Consider the following 17,696-nt stretch of genomic DNA (forward strand, 5'->3'; position numbering starts at 1 on the left):
TCCCAAGCAGTTAATTCACGGGCTTCTAAGTGTCACAAAAAGGAGAGATTTAAAGGCAGCGACAAGAAGAGAAAGACAAACTCCCAGCCAAATAAGTCACCCGTGAACAAGTAGGCCCCGATACGTTGGGCTATTTGAACACAGCTGGTTAGCATACCTGCAGCTTTTTATTAATACTCACCTAACCAGGCACAATTTTGCCAAAATGTTTACTTTTCAAACATACATCTGTTGAACATAACTATTGTTATTATACTGGAACATGAAAACCTTAGTCCTCCCAGTCCCATGAGACGAATAACTGAAGAATGTCGCCCTACAACATACTCACTTTGCACGGGACGTAGCAGCCACTGTGCCAATTCCATGCGCAGAACAAAAGCCACCGGGCAAAATTAGATTTTTCACAGCATATTCGTCCCATGGAGTTCAGCCTCTATGGGTCATAATGCATATGCAAGTACAAAAGTTTCCTTGTAAATAAAAATAGGCTATCCCCCTTCGACTTAAAACTGACCTCCTAAGTTCTCAGGTACACAAGGGAGTCGGAGGAGGTTCACAAAACAATACATGTAGTTTACAGGCGTGAGCCCTCACAATTTTCCAGGCCAGCGGCAGCTGCCAGACTGTCAAATTTTACTTTGGGAATAGTACATACTTTATGGCATGAAGGATTATAGATGGATGGATGGATGGGATCTTTCAAAGTAAATAATTCTCATTACCTACAAAAACAAAAATACTGTCAAAACTTCAACAGTTTATTTACACAAACACACTGCACCATTCCAACCTTCATTCAAGTGGTGACTAGCAGGCAGGACCAATGCTTTGGTTCAGAGATGACGATGAACTGGGTGACAGAAACTTTGTGCTACAAGTCACAACTGAAGCAGCTTATTCAGAGTGGTGCCCAGGACGCCAATGGTGGGGTTCAAGCTGGGCTGCAAGAGAAAAGAATTGTCACAGTACAAGCACCGTAACCATCAATTTTAGACCACGTGGAACAGACATACACCACTTCAGTGCACTAAGGAGTGTGTTACTACTTTTAAAAACAATAACTCTTGGATAACGATCCCCTAAACAAAGCGAATCGACAGCAAGGAGCTTTACAAGTTAGTTTGAACATTCAACAAGTAATCAAAATTGTTGAGAGTAAAAACATATTCGAATATAGGTCATCCCTAATTTTGAAGTGGAAGGAAAGGAAATTCTTACAAATATTTAACCCGTCGCATCATTTGTAACCCAGGTTTAAACGCATGTGTTGATCATGCTGGCAACGTCATCTTATGAACATTAAAGGGGCACTGACACCCCAAAGGTCGTATTTATTTTTATTGTCTAAAACGATGCAAGTTGCAGTCATAGACACGCAAAAAAAACCGCATCGCGAAAAAAAAATTTTCCGCGCGCGCGCGCCTTTTTATTTTTGGCGTTTGATTTTCCCGCCTCTCGCCTCCTCGCTTCTTTTGATCGGTGACGTCAAAAATCAGGAAATTTAGAAGGTTTGTAGGCGACATCTCTATAACATTTAATTACGGCAATCCTAAAACATGTTTTTTAACGCAATTGCGAACGCACTACGGCCCTTCTTTTTGAAATACCAAAAATTGGGAGTTCGTTGTGGTGCTGTCTCCTGGATTTGTATCCTCCAACGGAAAACAGGCGACACCGCTCAAAACCGGTTCGCCGCAACGCCGCCGCTCACTCCTTTCCTCCTCGCTTTGGGTTGCCATGGCAACAGCAGGGGGTGGTGAAAGAAAGTCGACTCTCAGGTCTCTGCATTTTTTGACGTCAAGGCAACGGCGCCGATCGCGCGGGAACTTCGAATGCGGCATTTGGAAATTGTTTCTTCACTTCACAAATACTGAATTCCCAAATTTCAAATTTTGAGGGTAATGTCCCGGCATCGTTTTCAATCGTTTCGGATAATAAAAAAAAATATGATTTTGATGTGTCAGTGCCCCTTTAAGAATAGCAACTGCATGCTTTCGTACCGAGCGAAAGCATTAAGTATTGATTAGTTCACATAAAAATAGTGCTCAAAGCATTTTTGATCATAATCACAAACCACTGTTGTAGATTTTTTTGTATTAGAAATGTCACTGAAAACCTGCTCATTTTTGTTATAAATATTCACTCTACTATAAAAAGGTAAACTGGCACTGCAATTGACCCTTTAGCAGTGGTATGCCAGAGTAGTTTATAACATTACTGGTCAGAAAACTGTGCTTTTCACTAATACATTTTGCTTCACATATATTATCTTGCAGATATTAGACACAAAGGCGCACAAGCTGAAGTTGACACAAAAATAACATAAAACTACCTCATGTAAAAAAACAAAAACAACATGGATTATTGACGTTTTTCACGATTGCAGCCAGTGCATTGATAGTAGGGGACAGATAGATGTATTTTTGGATTTCGCCAAGCATTTGATTGATTGTCCCGTCATCTAGCCGTTATGTAAAATTGCAGGTATCATTAAAGGGGCCCTGCAATCATATTTCAGCATCTACCTTTTTTGCGGTTTCCACATCTCTTGGTGTTCGGGCAAGCCAGCGGGCACGGAGAGAATAACTAAATATCAATGCGTCATATTTTAACCGGACGACGTGGACACCTTCTCTACCCACAAAGGCGACCCGTGGTGCTGAAAGTGTTGTGTTTGGTCCTGGCCTTAATACTGGTCAGAGCCGCTAAAAGCTACTTTTTAAAAGCGCAAGCTCATAGTGTTGGCAGCCACTCTTAATTAAGTCACAAGAGCTTGTGCCGCCGAGATGTGCTTCAGAGCAAAGAGCTCGTACTTGTAGCCTTTCCTGCGGTACATCATAAGGTGAAACAGAGTATTCGCGACTCCAGCAAAACGGACGCCACCAAGCGGGAAAACCGGGAACCAGCCGGTCCAGGTCGCTCCGCGCCCCTCCGCGTCTCTTGTGCCTTTCGCGGGCACGTGTTGTCGGCGCGATGGCGAAAAGTGTAATTTTACAAAGGTCCGAAAATGTCTTAAGTTTGCCTGAGTGTTCATTAGTGTGGTGAAGCCTCAGTAGATTGTTTCCTTCCATCACGTGTTTGAAAGCCCGTTTACTCCGCAACACACGGTCGCGTGCTTTGGGAAGGTTCGATAGCTGCTTTTCTTCAGTTTGGTTGTGTTCGATTAGCTTCAAGTTTGAGCCACCCACGCCGGTCGGTGCGTTGGCTATTCATCTTGGCTGCTTTCCGTCGAAAATGCCTCTGGACCACTCTGAAAGAGTTGGGCTGATTTCGCAATTACTTGATTCAGAAAAACTTGCTCGCTGCAAATGAAGAATGACGGAAATTTTCTGTTTTCAAAAGGTGGGGTACGCGTCTCGCAACGTTAGAAGCTGTTACGGCATTTTGATCTATCGCGCCTCCAATATTTATATTATACCTCCGTCGAAGTCAGCAGCAATATATGTCTACATTGCTCAGGTTGACCGGCCACAAAAAATACTTACTTTCTCCGTTCAGGATGCAAAGCAAAGTTCAATGCGGAGAGGTTCTGCGTGAACTCCAGTGAAGATTCTCTTCAGTTTGTCTCCGTGCTGCTGGTTAGAACTATTTGGCTAAGTTTAAGTAGTATCTCTCTGTCTGTCAAATATACTTTTATTCAGCAGTTCACCTAATAGCTAGTCAACTAAGCTCATATTTCAACCCGAAGAATATACTAATACCGCTTTAGTGGGACCCCCATAGTACGTAATATAATACATACCCGCTCGTCAAAATGATTCCTCGATTACTACTAAAACCTGAATTGAAATACGAGTATCAGCTATTTAGTGGGGTGCCGGAAGGTTAACATGATCCTTGGCTCAAAAAGCGCTGCTTAATTGTCGTAATTTTCCTGCAGCCTGTGCTGTTGACCGAGGAGACGACTGGAGCTGTTTCTTAAACGCGGATGCGCACAAAAGCTCGATTTCGCGGACAGATTAGTCGGATGGTCGAGGCATGTGAGTTGGCTGAAAATTACTGTCGGCGGAAAAATTCTGCGGTCATTGCCGCTTTTCTTAGATGATCAAAACTGATTAGTATATTACCGACTCTCCAGAGCCCATATGGTTTCGGTTTTGAAGGAAATCTCCGAAACGACAGTTTGACATGAAAAGAACAAAAAACACCGGGAAAACCAAACTATGCTCTGCGAGTTTATGTGCACCGGCTACACTTCACCGTCTCAGTTCAAATAGCTATAAAATTGGGCATTAAACAAAAAGAAATCTGTTAAATTGAACGCGCCACCTGTTCAGGAGGCCCGGCCGAGCCGACGCGACCTGGACTCAGCCGCCATGTTTGTTCGGTGGTGGCGCCCCCTATAGGTCGCTGGAGTCGCGAATAGCGGTGAGCGTAGAAAGGTCTCGAATGTACCCGGCGCCGTTGCGGTCAAGGATCCGACCGGTTCCGAAGGCCTTCGGAGCTGGTTTGGAAGTATGGCAGCGTGAAGTGGCTGCTCTACTGAACTGATCTTTATCCCGTGTTTGCTGTCGTTCGTGGCCAATGAAGTGTCATACCAAATTAGTGTTTAATCTCGCAGCAAATGCAATGCGAGCAGCCCTGGCTGCCCGCTTCATATAGCCTATCCAGAACATGCTTTAGTGGTGTCCTCTCGAGCCGTTGACGCGGAGTGCAGCAGCGGTGAGCGCTCGCTGAGCTCGCTACCCCTCCTCTAGTTCACGGCCACTCAAGCGACGAAAGACGTCATAAAGGAGGTGTTTTTTTGCTTGTTTTTGTAATTTGAATTTGCCTATAACTTTTAGAATAAAGCGAGATTCAAATAAAAGAAAAGTTTCATTAAGTTACTACGTTCAGTGCACTCAGGTTCGGTGCGAATTTAAAACTTTCAGCCTTTCCACTCTGATGAAGAAGGAAAGTCAGCGGCCGCCCATTACAAAATGCTGTATGAGGGGGAGGGGAGACCCCAGCAAAATGGAAGATTTCGGGGAGGGGGGAACCCAAGCCCCATGGGCCCCCTTCCCACTGGCTACGTGCCTGGTGTATCACTACTGGGTGGTGCACGTTACCCCAAGCTAGCGGTTGTACTGCACTCGCTAAATTGCTCATCTACAGCTGGGAGACTCGTCGCCCTTTGAGGCATACCAAGCTCTAGGCTGTATAAACATACACACAACCGAATTTCGGATCTTGGTGATGCAAGTCCGTTCCCGGCTGAGCTGAGCCCTCCTCATTCAACGCTTCTTGTTATTGCTGTCGTTTCTTCCTACTCAAGGCTATGGTTAGGGTTCCGCATTTTCTGTGTTTTTTTCTTCTCGAAATCGAGGGTACTTTATTTCGGGGTTTAATGTTTTCCTGCAGATTCCGTGGTTTTTGTTTAAATTGGTTATGACTACACCAATTCACACAAAAAACAGTGAATCTGTAAAAGAAATGGACCCCCCCCCCCCCCCCAAAAAAAAAAAAAATTCCCCCAATTTCTAGAAAAAACAACAACAACAACAACAACAACAACACCGAAAACGCAGAACCCTAGTTATGAAGTATCATTTCACATGCACGGAAATTCAGCAAAGCGATTATTATTAAGTCGGATGCTTCCATAATCTTACTGTTGTGGTTTGTATACGACAGCTGGTCCCATATATTTTTGGTATCTCACACAAACCATAGGTTTCATAAAACATTGAATGTTGATTGGAGCTGTGGTTTGATTAAAAATTAATCCTACTGATCGCTACCGTTTAATACACAAATCAATTGATAAATTTGTTAGTCCATTTTTCACCGGTCATTATGCATGAAAGACAATAAAACTACACCTTGTTTAGTATTTTTAGTATGTCAGAAATGGCATATTGCATTCCCATTTTAAACTTCACGTTGTGACGCCTACAGAAATATAAACACGGGAAGCCTTTTAATGTGCAGTAATTTTTAAGTTATTATTTAAACAGTATAATCACCCTCTATGACAATCACATGCATACTGAAGTGATTTACCGTGCAAGCCTGCGTCATAAAAGAAATAAAATGTCAGAAATATAGACCATTCCATTTAGTGCTCTCTGGGCGGCACCATTTTGTTTGACAGCGGTGCCCTCTCCATACATCCGGAAAATTCAGCGGGTTTGGTGGGGTAAAACGAGAGAGGGCACGCGCCCGACTCCACTAGCAGACGACAAACCGGGAGGTTGTTATTTTCCATCTTTGCGCTGTACCGGCGGGCTGTACGGAACATCGAACTCTCGCTCGTGGCTGCCGTTGTGGAGTGGTCCGCGTTCTTAGAATAGTTATGGCTGCTCCAAAATCAGCCTATAGCTCTCTGTTGTTCTATTTCAATAAGTGATCAACTAGCATATCTTTTTTTCCGTTACTTAAATAGCAGTTGAGTCAGCCGGCAGTACTACGCTCAGCTACTGTGTTTATTGCGGCACGAGAGCATGTTTCTATTTATTATTTTGGACCTCACTCATGATCGCTAAAGGCCTACACCAGTACGAACTTTGAATAGTAAAAAAGGTACAGCCACCGGATTCACTTTTTGCCGTAGAGACCGGCAAATCTGACACAGTTTTCACTATTTCTTTTTATTTGCACGCAGGTAACGCAGTTGGACCCTGTTAGTCTTTTTATCTAGCATAGTATTACACGAGATCTGGCATACCAAACTCTGCGCATCTGCGCTTGAAATTCCCAAAATGACGCGATTTTAAACAGAGTTTGTACGCCAGCCGGATGCTAGGTACAGCCCACTCGGCGGAGCAGATGACAGAGGGTGAGAGGGGGAGGGCATTTTTTTCTCTCTATTACCCTCTTTGCTATGACCCTAATGGAACGGTCTATAGAGTAGGCATTTTTCACTTTTTCATGACTTCCTTTAGCACAAGATTCCAATTAAACGGCAAAACAAAGTATCACAATTAAAGCATCACTCGAATAATCCGAAGGTTAATCAATGTACTGCCCAGTCCCAATATGCGTTAGGTGAGGGCAGAGGGTGATCGCAAAGTCTCGTGAGTCCCTAGCCCTCATCAGTAAAAGACTGTCGCTGCGGCCGATGCCGGCGACGTCGTGGTGCGGGTCATTTGGTGAAGTTGCAGTGTCTACTATGTTTAAATAGAAGATTATTTAGTCAGAAATTTATAATATTGGCTTTTTGACATCCACAACCCTCACCGAGAAAATTGAAGCGGGTGAACCCACACTACCGAGAAAAGCATCTAATAGCACGCACGCTACTGCCTTGCTTGGTTACACCCGTTTGTTCCCATCGCGGCAGATATATTAGAATATTTTGTTTCACTTGCTTCAGTTGTCCTGCCAACGATCAGTTTCCGGATCGTTAACTAGAAGAGGCACTCTCTCCTTATCGCAACGTAGTAAAATCGTTCCGACTCCGAAAAGCTTACCCACACCATGGCACAGAAAAGGACAACAGGCTGCAGCAGAACTCAATGGCACGGTAATTTCTGATACAGCACTAGCTTCTCTTCATGCTAAATATTTATATTAATGAAAAAGCTCAAAATTGCAAGAACAAAAATGCATAGAACCTGCCATTTCACAGTCCACAGTACCCATATTATGTTATCCGGGTCACAATTAATTATTTTGTTAAATTCCCACGCTCGTGAACCGATAGAACTATTTTAAAAGAAAGAAATTTTTAACATAAATAGTGCAGTTTACCCAAAGACAGGCATCTGTCGTAGTGAGCCATGCTTCCCAACGTCTCCCTAGGGCAGACGACTCATCCACACACATGGTTATTTATACTTAAGCCGCACGCTGGTAAGACAATTCAATCTTTACTGATGCACCGAACGGTACCGCACCACTTTTCGCTAAAACTGTTTTCCCACCGCTACTGTGCAACAAAATAAATGCAAGAATTTACACCGTTTCGCACGCGAACGTGGACAGCCTATGGGACAGCAATGCTTCCATCCCCGCTTTGATAATGATGATAGCACGACAGCAGCGCCACCTCTAGGTCGATCCCGAGGCCAATAGCTTACTACTGCATGTGAGCAGGCTCACGGGAGATCCTTGCTGCACAGGCTTCGAGCTGGATGTGCGTATACTTCCAAACGCCTTCACATGTACGACCGCAAGTCAGACCCATACTGTCCATCTTGCAGTGACCCTGAAGACACAGCGCACGCTCTTCTATGCCCAAGCCACGACCAGCATCGGAAGCTTCTGATTCAGCGGTATGCGACGGCCGGCCTCTCCCACTCCAATCTTGAAGACCTTCTAAATCCAAACGGGACTCAAGGAGTAGCCGAGAAGGCCTTTTGTGCTCTCCTGGCTTATCTGCGCGAAAGTGGACTTGCAAGCCGGCTCTAGCGTATTTACGCACTAATCAATTGTGCCAGATCTGATTCCTCCACAAAGTATGGATGCCCGTTTAAACGGGGCTATTCAGTCACGCTACTCGTCTGTCAGCTAACGATTCAACGCCCCGTTCAAACGCCTCAATCATTCTTTCTTTTCTTTTTCTCTCTCTCTCTCCTCTCTATTCCTCCCATTCCCCAAAAGCTAGGTAGCGACTTGCCCCTGTACGGAGGCCCACATTTCTCCTAGCTCCCCCCCCCCCCCCTTCCCGACACCCCGCAATAAACAAACAAACAAGCTCACGGGAGAAAGCTAGATGATTAAACGCATTTTAACGAAAAAATAAAACATTAAACATGTTTGCACGTTGCCGGTTTCCTAAAGACAATACTTTGCATGCTGCGAGGGAGCATGCTGTTCGGCGGGGGGATGGTTGGTTGCGCAAGAATACTGACGTCCCTTGTTCGGCGCACTTCGAAGATGACTGCTTTGACACAAGCGGTCAAGCGAGAAGACTTCGACCGGGTAGCATTGCAACTATGTTTGTTTCCTCTCGTTTCCGTAAAGCCGACCCGCATGTAAACAATTTAGCGTGCGACGAGACGAGTGACGGAGATTTCTCACGGTTGCCCGTTGCATCGCTCGGTTTTCGGGATTTCTAGAAAACGTCGCTCACCGTCTTGGTCGCTTCGCCGTCGCTTCCATGCGGTTTGCCTCGTCGTGCGACTGACCGAGCGACAGCGAAGCGGGTCGCCGTTGCTCGCCAAAGCGCTTACATGTGGTTTATACTCAATTAATTTACAAGCACACAACGTTGAACCATTGGTGCCTCGATTTTAAGTATAAACTGCATGCAAGCGATTTGCCAAGCAATGAGACAAGCGACGGTGACCCGCTTCGCTGTCGCTGGGTCAGTCGTGTGACGAGGCGAACCGCAAGGAAACGACGAAGCAAGCGACCAGGACGGTGAACGACGTTTTCTAGAAACCCAAAAACCGAGTAACACGACAAGCGACAGTAAGAAATCTCCGTCGCTCGCCGCTGACTCTTGTCGTCGCCACCGTTCATCTCGTCGCAAGCTAAATCGCTTACATGCTGGTCATCTTTACAGAAACAAGTGTGCACATGCAGCGGGAAGCACGACTGGATAGCCTTACTGCGTCAGTTGAAATTTGCATATGTCGCAATAGTGTAGACTGCCCTTTATTAGCGAGAAAAACGCCAGAACGGGATGAACTTATATGGTCTCTGAAATCATAATCTTTTATCGTCGATCCATTCGCTGTCCGATTCCATTTCATAAATACGAAAATACAAGAGCTGTGTTGAAATATAGATATCAAATGATTAGACAAAAGCCCGAAATATCGAAAAGACACACAATTTCAACACGGAACGTGAAAGAACACGAAAAGAAAGCTCCGGTAGTGGCCTGTGCAGCACACAACGCGGGGGAACGGTGAGAAACTGAAGGTCGGCTATGGCGGCAGGGTCACGTGACGTCAATATGCCGGCGCCCATGAAATGTTGCCTGAAAGGGTCTATAGCTATGCTTTTCTTGTCTTAAAAACATCATTGTAACAATCGTGCAACTTTCTGAAGTGCTTTTCTAAAGTGCCGTTAATGTTATTGACCCACGACTAGTTAGCTCCACATACTGTGAACAACTTTATTTTTGCGGCCTCAATATTTCGCAAATTTGGAGAATATTTCATGCGCAGAAAATTTTGCGAGGAGTGGTGAGCTATATATTCTTTACCATATATTGGTGGGATGCGTTTTTTGCAGAAATTTTTAAGTCAAGAAATTTGCGAACAATTAAGTTGTTTACAGTAGTCGGGTACGCTTATTTGCCTCCCAAGCCTTTGTAGGGCCTGACAAGTCAGTCTTCTTCACCGTGCTATGGTGTACTAGAATCTAGTACATTATAACCATGCGAATTCACGCCGCTCTTCCATCAAGATTCAATTTCTCGGAAGAAAACCGAAAAAAAACTCGTCCCCTCCCCCGGCTGGTGCCGATGCCGTCATCTGAACGCAACACAGCGCTTTGGCATTGCCACTGGGAATTGCACAGAGCCCTTGCTTCAAGCAAAATGGCAGCCTTGTTCCCATCTAGCCTAGCAACACATGCATTTTGTACTCTCGAACCGGAAAACAGGCAAAGGTCCATTCTCTGCAGTGCTTACTGGTAGCACCCACATTTGCAAAATCGTCCACTGACAGTGAGAGTACTTCCCCTATTTCAACAACTATAGCATCAATGTGTATTTTTGCAACAGGTCTACATTCTGTTTCACATCACGTCCCACCGCAGCGGATGCTCCAAGCCGCCTCAGCCAACCCAGCTCTGCGAACGTAGCACTTGATATGCTCTACGCATGTCACCCTCTTCAAGGTCAAGTAAAGGCCTGGTCACACATACAGCGGACCGTTAAGTTAGCGCTACGTGAGTGCTCCAAAGAGCGCTCATGTGGTGCTTCCTTGCGCGTGACTTAGTTCTAATATAGCGCGCAATCAGCGCTTTAGTAGCGCTCCTTGTATGACCGTTATTGCTGCAGATTAGCACGTGTACTGATGTTCAGGTTCCTGTGGTTGGGTGTGCAACAGTACCATGACGGACATGTGGGATGCTGAAATAGAAAGGCGACAAATGCCCTTACATACGCAATTAGTGCATATGTGTGTGGACGACTTAACGCCCAGAAGAGCCTTCTGAGTGCACGAAATCTTTCGCCACCGAGATATCGATGGGTATCCGGTGAACCTCAATCCCAGGCCGAGGGACCGGGACACAGAGCTCTTTAGAAGGTGATTATTTTTTAACTGCGTCTCTCTGAAATCAGGATCACGCATGTTGAATAGACAGTGATAAGGTCGTACCCAATCAATTAGTTGCTCAGAGTCCATGACTCTGAATCGTTTGCCCGACCCTTTGCTTGGAGAGCGGCTCTTTTACTTCCTCTTCTTTCAATGCCAAGGGAAAAATAACAACGGAATCGCCGTGCATGCGTTGCTTCGCAGCAGCAAGCACGGCACAAGGAGCGCGCTTACACTGCGCTGCTAAAGCAACAACCAAACGCTGCTTCCAGCGCTCATGAAGCCCTAACTGAGCGCTCCGCTGTATGTGTGGATCAGCCTTAAAGGGACACTGACACCCCCAAATTTTTTTTTTTCATTTTTTGCCAGGCGCTTTATTATGGTGTCGGGGGACTACCCAATTAATATTTTGCCACAGAGTAGCGTATTTTTTTAATAAAGCCAAAAGACGCAACTGCTCGAAACCGAAACCGAAACCCGACGGAGGTCGGAGAAGTGGAGAGAAGAGAGTGAGGGGCGGAAGTCACGTGGCTACACCCGACCGTGCGTTTTTTTTTTTTTTTTCTCCTCTCCGTAGCAGACGACACGACATGCGGCGTGCGATTCTTTTGCAGTTATGTTTGTTCCGCTCGTTGTTCTGTACTCAAGATGAATTGTTTTGTACATTGAAGAGTTGGAGATGAGTAGTGAGTGCCCGTGGTGAATTTCCATGATAGGCTCCGAAAAGAATACACCCAAGATGTTGCGTGAAGAGCTGGCTCACATGTCCTGCATCCGAAAAAAAGTGGCATTGTGTGACAGAGTTTCCGAAAGATCAACGGGATCGGGACCAATGGCTGGCTGCAATTCCTGTAGAACAGATACGGGCACCTCGGAAAGCGGACGCTACCTGATTTATATGCTCCCTGCATTTTGTGGAAAGTGATTACATTGGGTTCGCAGGTGTCAAAACGGAAATCCCATACAATTTAATTCAGCGAAGTATCGTCCACAACATTTGTTTGTTATTTTTTTGTTTGTTTCTTCAGTGATGATTGTAAAAAAAGAAAAAGAAAAAGGTATATAAACATCAGAAAATGTTTGGAAAAAAAAATAATGAAGTTTCACGGGGGATCGAACCCGGTCCTACCGTGTGTGAACCGGACGTCTTTGCCACTGAGCTACTGGGGCATCTATTTTTTGGTGGATCTCTTTCCCTCCAAAAGCACTCCCGGGTCGAAGTCGGGAAGCAGCACGCTTTGGGGACATTCGCACCTAGTAAAGAAATCACACGCGTGCATATTCAACTCGAAGTAGACACGTCGTGCTTGACGTTTGCGCGAGCGATGTCTTCAGCCCCGAGAAGGGAGCGACGGCTCGGTGACGTCTTCGTGCAAATAGGCTTGGTAGCCGGGCGTGTCGTACGGGATGAATACCGATTCTTTTGATCAGTCCCAAATTTCTCTTTTAACGGTAGACAGAATCCGCCGGTAAAACGAACGACAGTTCTGAAATAGAGGTCCCACGCCCGTCGTCCGCTGCCATCGCTGTCCCCGCGAGTCCCACGATACGCGAAACGACGAACGCACAGAATGCTTCCGGTTGTCTGTGGAACTTTTTTTTCAATCAACGTATTTACAGCTTTTTAGAAGCCACAAAAAATGGGTTTCATATTTGTTTCTATTTTTAATATTGAGTGTGTGCCTTCAGTGACCCACGACTTTGATTAAATTTGGTGGTCGCATCGATACCTTAGAAAATGGCCCGTGACCGCGAAAAAGAGAGTGAGCGAGACTCGAACTGGCCAGTTCTTGATCGGCGGTTTTCGGGCGGAAAGAAACCGATTTTCGAGCCGCAAATTCTGTTCTGGGTAGTTGAGCTCTCATATGTCACGTACAACTAAAAACCTCGGCGAGCATAAATACCCTGTCAGTGTCCCTTTAACACTCACAGGGCCTTGGATTGGCTCCGATGGCTCGTAGGTGGTGTAAAGCCTTTCTATCCTGGGAAAAGCGGCACCATTCATTGTTGTGGAAATGCTCAAGACTTGTGCCGGGCACCACCTTCTGGGAAGAACATGGCGGCTGAAATTTAGCTCAGTGCTGCGCTGTGCTGCCATGATCTTCCCAAGGGCTACACGTAGCACGTACCTCGTGCATCGGCGCACCTTGCGCTACTTTTGAAACATAAAGGGGCTTTAAGGTGGTGCAGTTGGCAACGGTTGCCCTGTGGCCGCTGTTGCAAGAGCAAACTGTGGTTCGAGCACAAAATTATGAAGGTAGGCTTGTTAGTCATATGATTAAGGGCTTGGGGAAAGTGATCTATGTGACTTCGCCCATTACCTGGCCCACCCTTCTGTTGGGGCCTTCGTAGGGATGGCACAAAGAGTATGTTAAGCAAAATAGCTGTCAACATAAGAAAGATGTAATAACAATGTCAGCATGCAGAGCATGTTATGGTCTTAACTGGACAAGAGGCTAAACCTATGAGCATACCACTGCAAATATTTCATGTTGATCTATATAGCACACAAACTGCCTCTGCTTGCCAAACGTTTACCCCTGCATCCTTATTTTCAGAACGAGGCTGGTGTGCTGCAGTAATCAAATGACAGATGAAGAAATAAACTTCAACATATCGACTGACCTCACTGAAGTGAGCGCCGCTATCCTTCAGCATCCCGCTCCACTCCCGGCTGTTCGATGAAACCATGGCCTGCCTTGTGGCTCCTGCAGAAAGTGTTGGTCTCCCGGTCATCCTTGTTCTTTCCCGCAGAACCTCGGCACGTCCACCGCGGGCTGCTTTGCCTCGGGAGGATGACCGTCAATCCAGCAGTCATGACGAACAGACGCTTAATCGCCGCAAAAAGAACGAATCGACTGAATCTCGACAGCCGCGTCTGGTTAATGCCGAAGGTCTTTCCACAAGAAATCCCAGTTGCCCCAGTCACGGAACCCCCAGATATCAAAGCACGTGGTACACCCAGTTTTGGGCTAAATACACAGGCAATCGGAATCTCGCGAAAGAAATACATACGTAAAAAAATCAACAAGACACCAAGAAGGGAAAATCAACGCTCAGAAACGGGGATTCACGACAAATGGAGGTGGACTTGCGAAGATTGCAGGAACACCAGGAGCCGAAAAGTTAAACAACGGTCAAAACGCGGGAAACGGAGGGCTTCTCCCGCTTCTCATCAAATGTAACACGTGACATTGCATATAATAATTATCTCAAAATGCATTTAATATATCTAATATAATTTCATTTCTACTAATTTAAAATTTATATAAATAAACTTAACAAAATAATTCACTCAATTTATATAGACACGTGACCTTTTCTTAATAGCCAATCAGAATTCTGGGTCTACCTAACGCTGGGCGTTGCGTAGTCCGGGTCGACGCAGACACTGCCTAATAAATAAGATAGGTGGCGCCACACTGAGCATGACGGTTGATTCGAAGTGACTATGCGGTAGCAGTGTTAGGTTTGAACAGCAGCAGTTGAGGTTAGTTGTTAGAACATTTACAAAGATAATAAGGTGATTATAACATGGGAAGGAAAGGCGACGGGGAAAATAGAGATAAGACGAGGCATTAGTCCGGATTCTGAGTCAAGAGGTCCAACGAGTCAAAAGATCCAACGCGTCAAAAGATCCATTATTGGATCTTCTGACTCGTTGGACCTTTTGACTCGTTGGACCTCTTGACTCGCCGTGGATCTTTCGACTCGTTGGATCTCTTGACTCGTTGGACCTCTTGACCCACATTGGATCTCTTGACTCGTGTTTGGCGAGTCAAAAGATCCAACGAGTCAAAAGATCCGTTATTGGACCTTTTGACTCGTTGGGCCTCTTGACTCTCTGCCCGATCACCGGGGAAGGAGGAAAGGGCTCTGAAGAAGAGCAGGAAAAGAAAGAAAGGAAGGCAAAACTACAATGAATGACGGCTTTCGGGTGGCAAGGAGGGGAGTGACGGTCACTGCACTGAAGCAGGGTGAGATCCCGTGTCTAATAACAAAGCGACAAAAAAGTGGGAGATGAGAGAAACGGATACAGTGGCCTCAGAGACGACACATTTTGGGATACTGAATGGCTGGCTGTGTCACGGCGCTTTGCGTTTTCCAGTTTAATCGGATGGTGACCAACGCCATCGCTTCGTGCGGTATGCTTGACTAACGCAGGAATTTCCCGAGAGTTGTGCACGCTGCGCGGTAGTGGGGACGTAAAGCGTGTTTCACATGCAGCGGTTTTGGCCCTAGAGCGACGCGATTTCTGCCGTCGCGGCACTCTGGCCAGCACCAGCGGTTGAGCGGCACGAGCGCCGCGACGGCGGCAGTCATCCAGAGGGTCAACATGTCGTAGTATCCTGCCGGCCAGTGCAGCACGACTGCTGACTGGCACCACGCTACACGGAGAACCAGAATCGGCTTACGTTCGTGTAATCACTACTGCGTGCTGCACCTGAAGACCCCAGGCTATAATCCGTTTCACCTAAGGATGGGCCGCAGCCTATGCTAGAAGCCGAGAGCGCGACGCCTTGAACACTTTTGTGTTCGAGGCATTTCAGAGTTGGAGAAGGACCCTAGTACCACTTGTCTTGCTTTGCATGCACACGCTTCACTGGTTCGTGTTCAGGTTGAGCGGCATTGATCAAAAGCCATGCACAGTTTTATTAGTCTATCGATGTATTGTGATATTACCTATATATATATATATATATATATATATTTTTTTTTTTCCATAATCACGGAAGTTTTATATTACTTATTCTTTTAATGTACGGCACCTAGTCGATTTTGTTCGTGCAAACTGAATTATTTTATTCGCACGTAATAAAGCCGAGAAAAAAAAACCATTGTACTTTCCACATTTTCGTGACATATTTTGAGCCTTGCATCTCACGATCCATTACAGCGACCGCTTATCAAATGCTAATTTAAATTTCGTTATACCTTGTGTCGAACCTAAAAGTTTATTAAAAAGGAAAAGTTTACCATAATATCAACCCGCCTTAAAAAAAAATATATATATATATATTTTTAAATTACTATTTTGAATAATTTTTCATCATTTGCCTTCCCATTAGCCAAGTTCGATATCTTACCTTCACGGAAAGAACCGGTGAATTATGGGGAATTCCTCTCCTCGAAGTGACCATCTAAGGCGTATCCTAAAGGAGCCTTGAGACGATTTTTCTACTTGTGCTAAATACTAGTTAGAATCACTCCCTAACGTTAATCACTGAATAAACTTGCATTAGTTTTTCTTTCTAAGCCCAGTCGCCAAATAAATTTGAGAAATATAAGCATCGTTCATCCCCTCAACTTAAAGCCAGAACAAGCGGCCACGTGGCCCGGCGCCTATCCTATACCTTTAACGTTAATCATACCCACGTGCTGGGTTTGACAAAGTAGAGAACGTGTGCTCAGCTCAGACATTGTTGGAGTTGGGCTATTCTCATCACTGCTGTGGTTGGACACGAGCCACTACCCGAGTGTCCGCCGAGGCATTGACTGTTACGAGCTGAAGGCGAGTGCTCACGTAGCTCTCGTGTCCAATCTATACGTGAGCCGCGCTCGACTGTCGTCAGTCAGGTGATTTCGATTCCACAATCACGTCATTCAGCTTTGCAAAAGCAAGACTGAAAAAAATAGTCCCCTTTTATCTTCGCGATTTCACAATTTCACCGCGACAGGGAAGTTTCTGAATTAGTGGCGGTCTGTGCGATTATACTTATGCCAGGCTGGAACCAGTACAAACCGGCAAAGTCATGAACGTTCCAACCCGATAACGTTTCATGACCCTTTAAAGGGGCCATGAAATTATTTTAATGTTCAAAGAATCTAGTGCCTCAAAGACCCAGGAACCGGGGGAGGAGCAACAGGGGCTTAAGCACCCGTTGACATTTTCTAGGGGGTGCTGAGCATTATGCTGAGCCCCCGTGCGTTTGGCTCAAGGCCTACTGAACTGATTCCTACTGTACAACGCCTCCCCGCGACTAGGGAAGGAGCGGCGAGGGGCTTTCCGTGACTCCTTTGCAATATGAAGCGGCAGGTCTCCAGTAATTGGAGCATCTGACCTGCAATGGATCTCTTGACTCATGTCTGCCGAGTCAAGAGATTCAACGCGCAAAAAGTTCCATTATTGGACCTTCTGACTCGTTGGATCTTTTGACTCGTTGGACCTCTTGACTCGCCGTGGACCTTTTGACTCGTTGGATCTTTTGGCTCGTTGGACCTCTTGACCCACATTGGATCTTTTGACTCGTGTCTGGCGAGTCAAAAGATCCAACGAGTCATAAGATCCATTATTGGACCTTTGACTCGTTGGATCTTTTGACTCGTTGGATCTCTTGACCAGAAGCGCCTTAGGCAGGGGTGCCCGTTATCGCCTTTGCTGTTGATGTTGTATCTGAGAGGATTGGAGGATACACTAGAGAAGAGGGGGCTTGGATTCGACCTTTCGTACAGTAAGCTAGGCCAAAAAATTCAGCAATCTTTACCGGGATTGATGTATGCAGATGATATCGTGCTAATGGCTAACAACAGAACAGAGTTGCGGGAATTAATGAG

At 45.7% G+C, this 17,696-nt stretch overlaps 2 long non-coding RNA genes across 3 annotated transcripts; one reads left to right on the top strand and one right to left on the bottom strand.

The window, feature by feature from the left end:
* Positions 1 to 749: 749 nt before the first annotated feature.
* LOC115322018 lies at positions 750 to 14,275 on the bottom strand. Of its 2 annotated transcripts, XR_005717909.2 has the most exons (3): positions 14,157 to 14,275; positions 13,767 to 13,849; positions 750 to 944 (listed from the first exon to the last, which is right to left on the bottom strand). It is a non-coding gene; the product is annotated as an uncharacterized LOC115322018 (long non-coding RNA). The 2 variants fall into 2 exon arrangements; XR_003918914.3 differs by lacking the exon at positions 14,157 to 14,275 and having other exon boundaries at positions 13,767 to 14,009.
* Positions 9,918 to 13,852, top strand: LOC120849340. Its single transcript, XR_005717910.1, has 2 exons — positions 9,918 to 10,061; positions 13,700 to 13,852. It is a non-coding gene; the product is annotated as an uncharacterized LOC120849340 (long non-coding RNA).
* Positions 14,276 to 17,696: the final 3,421 nt, after the last annotated feature.

Source organism: Ixodes scapularis, unplaced genomic scaffold, assembly GCF_016920785.2.
Source record: "Ixodes scapularis isolate PalLabHiFi unplaced genomic scaffold, ASM1692078v2 PGA_scaffold5__190_contigs__length_132052651, whole genome shotgun sequence".
Lineage (NCBI taxonomy): Eukaryota > Metazoa > Arthropoda > Arachnida > Ixodida > Ixodidae > Ixodes > Ixodes scapularis.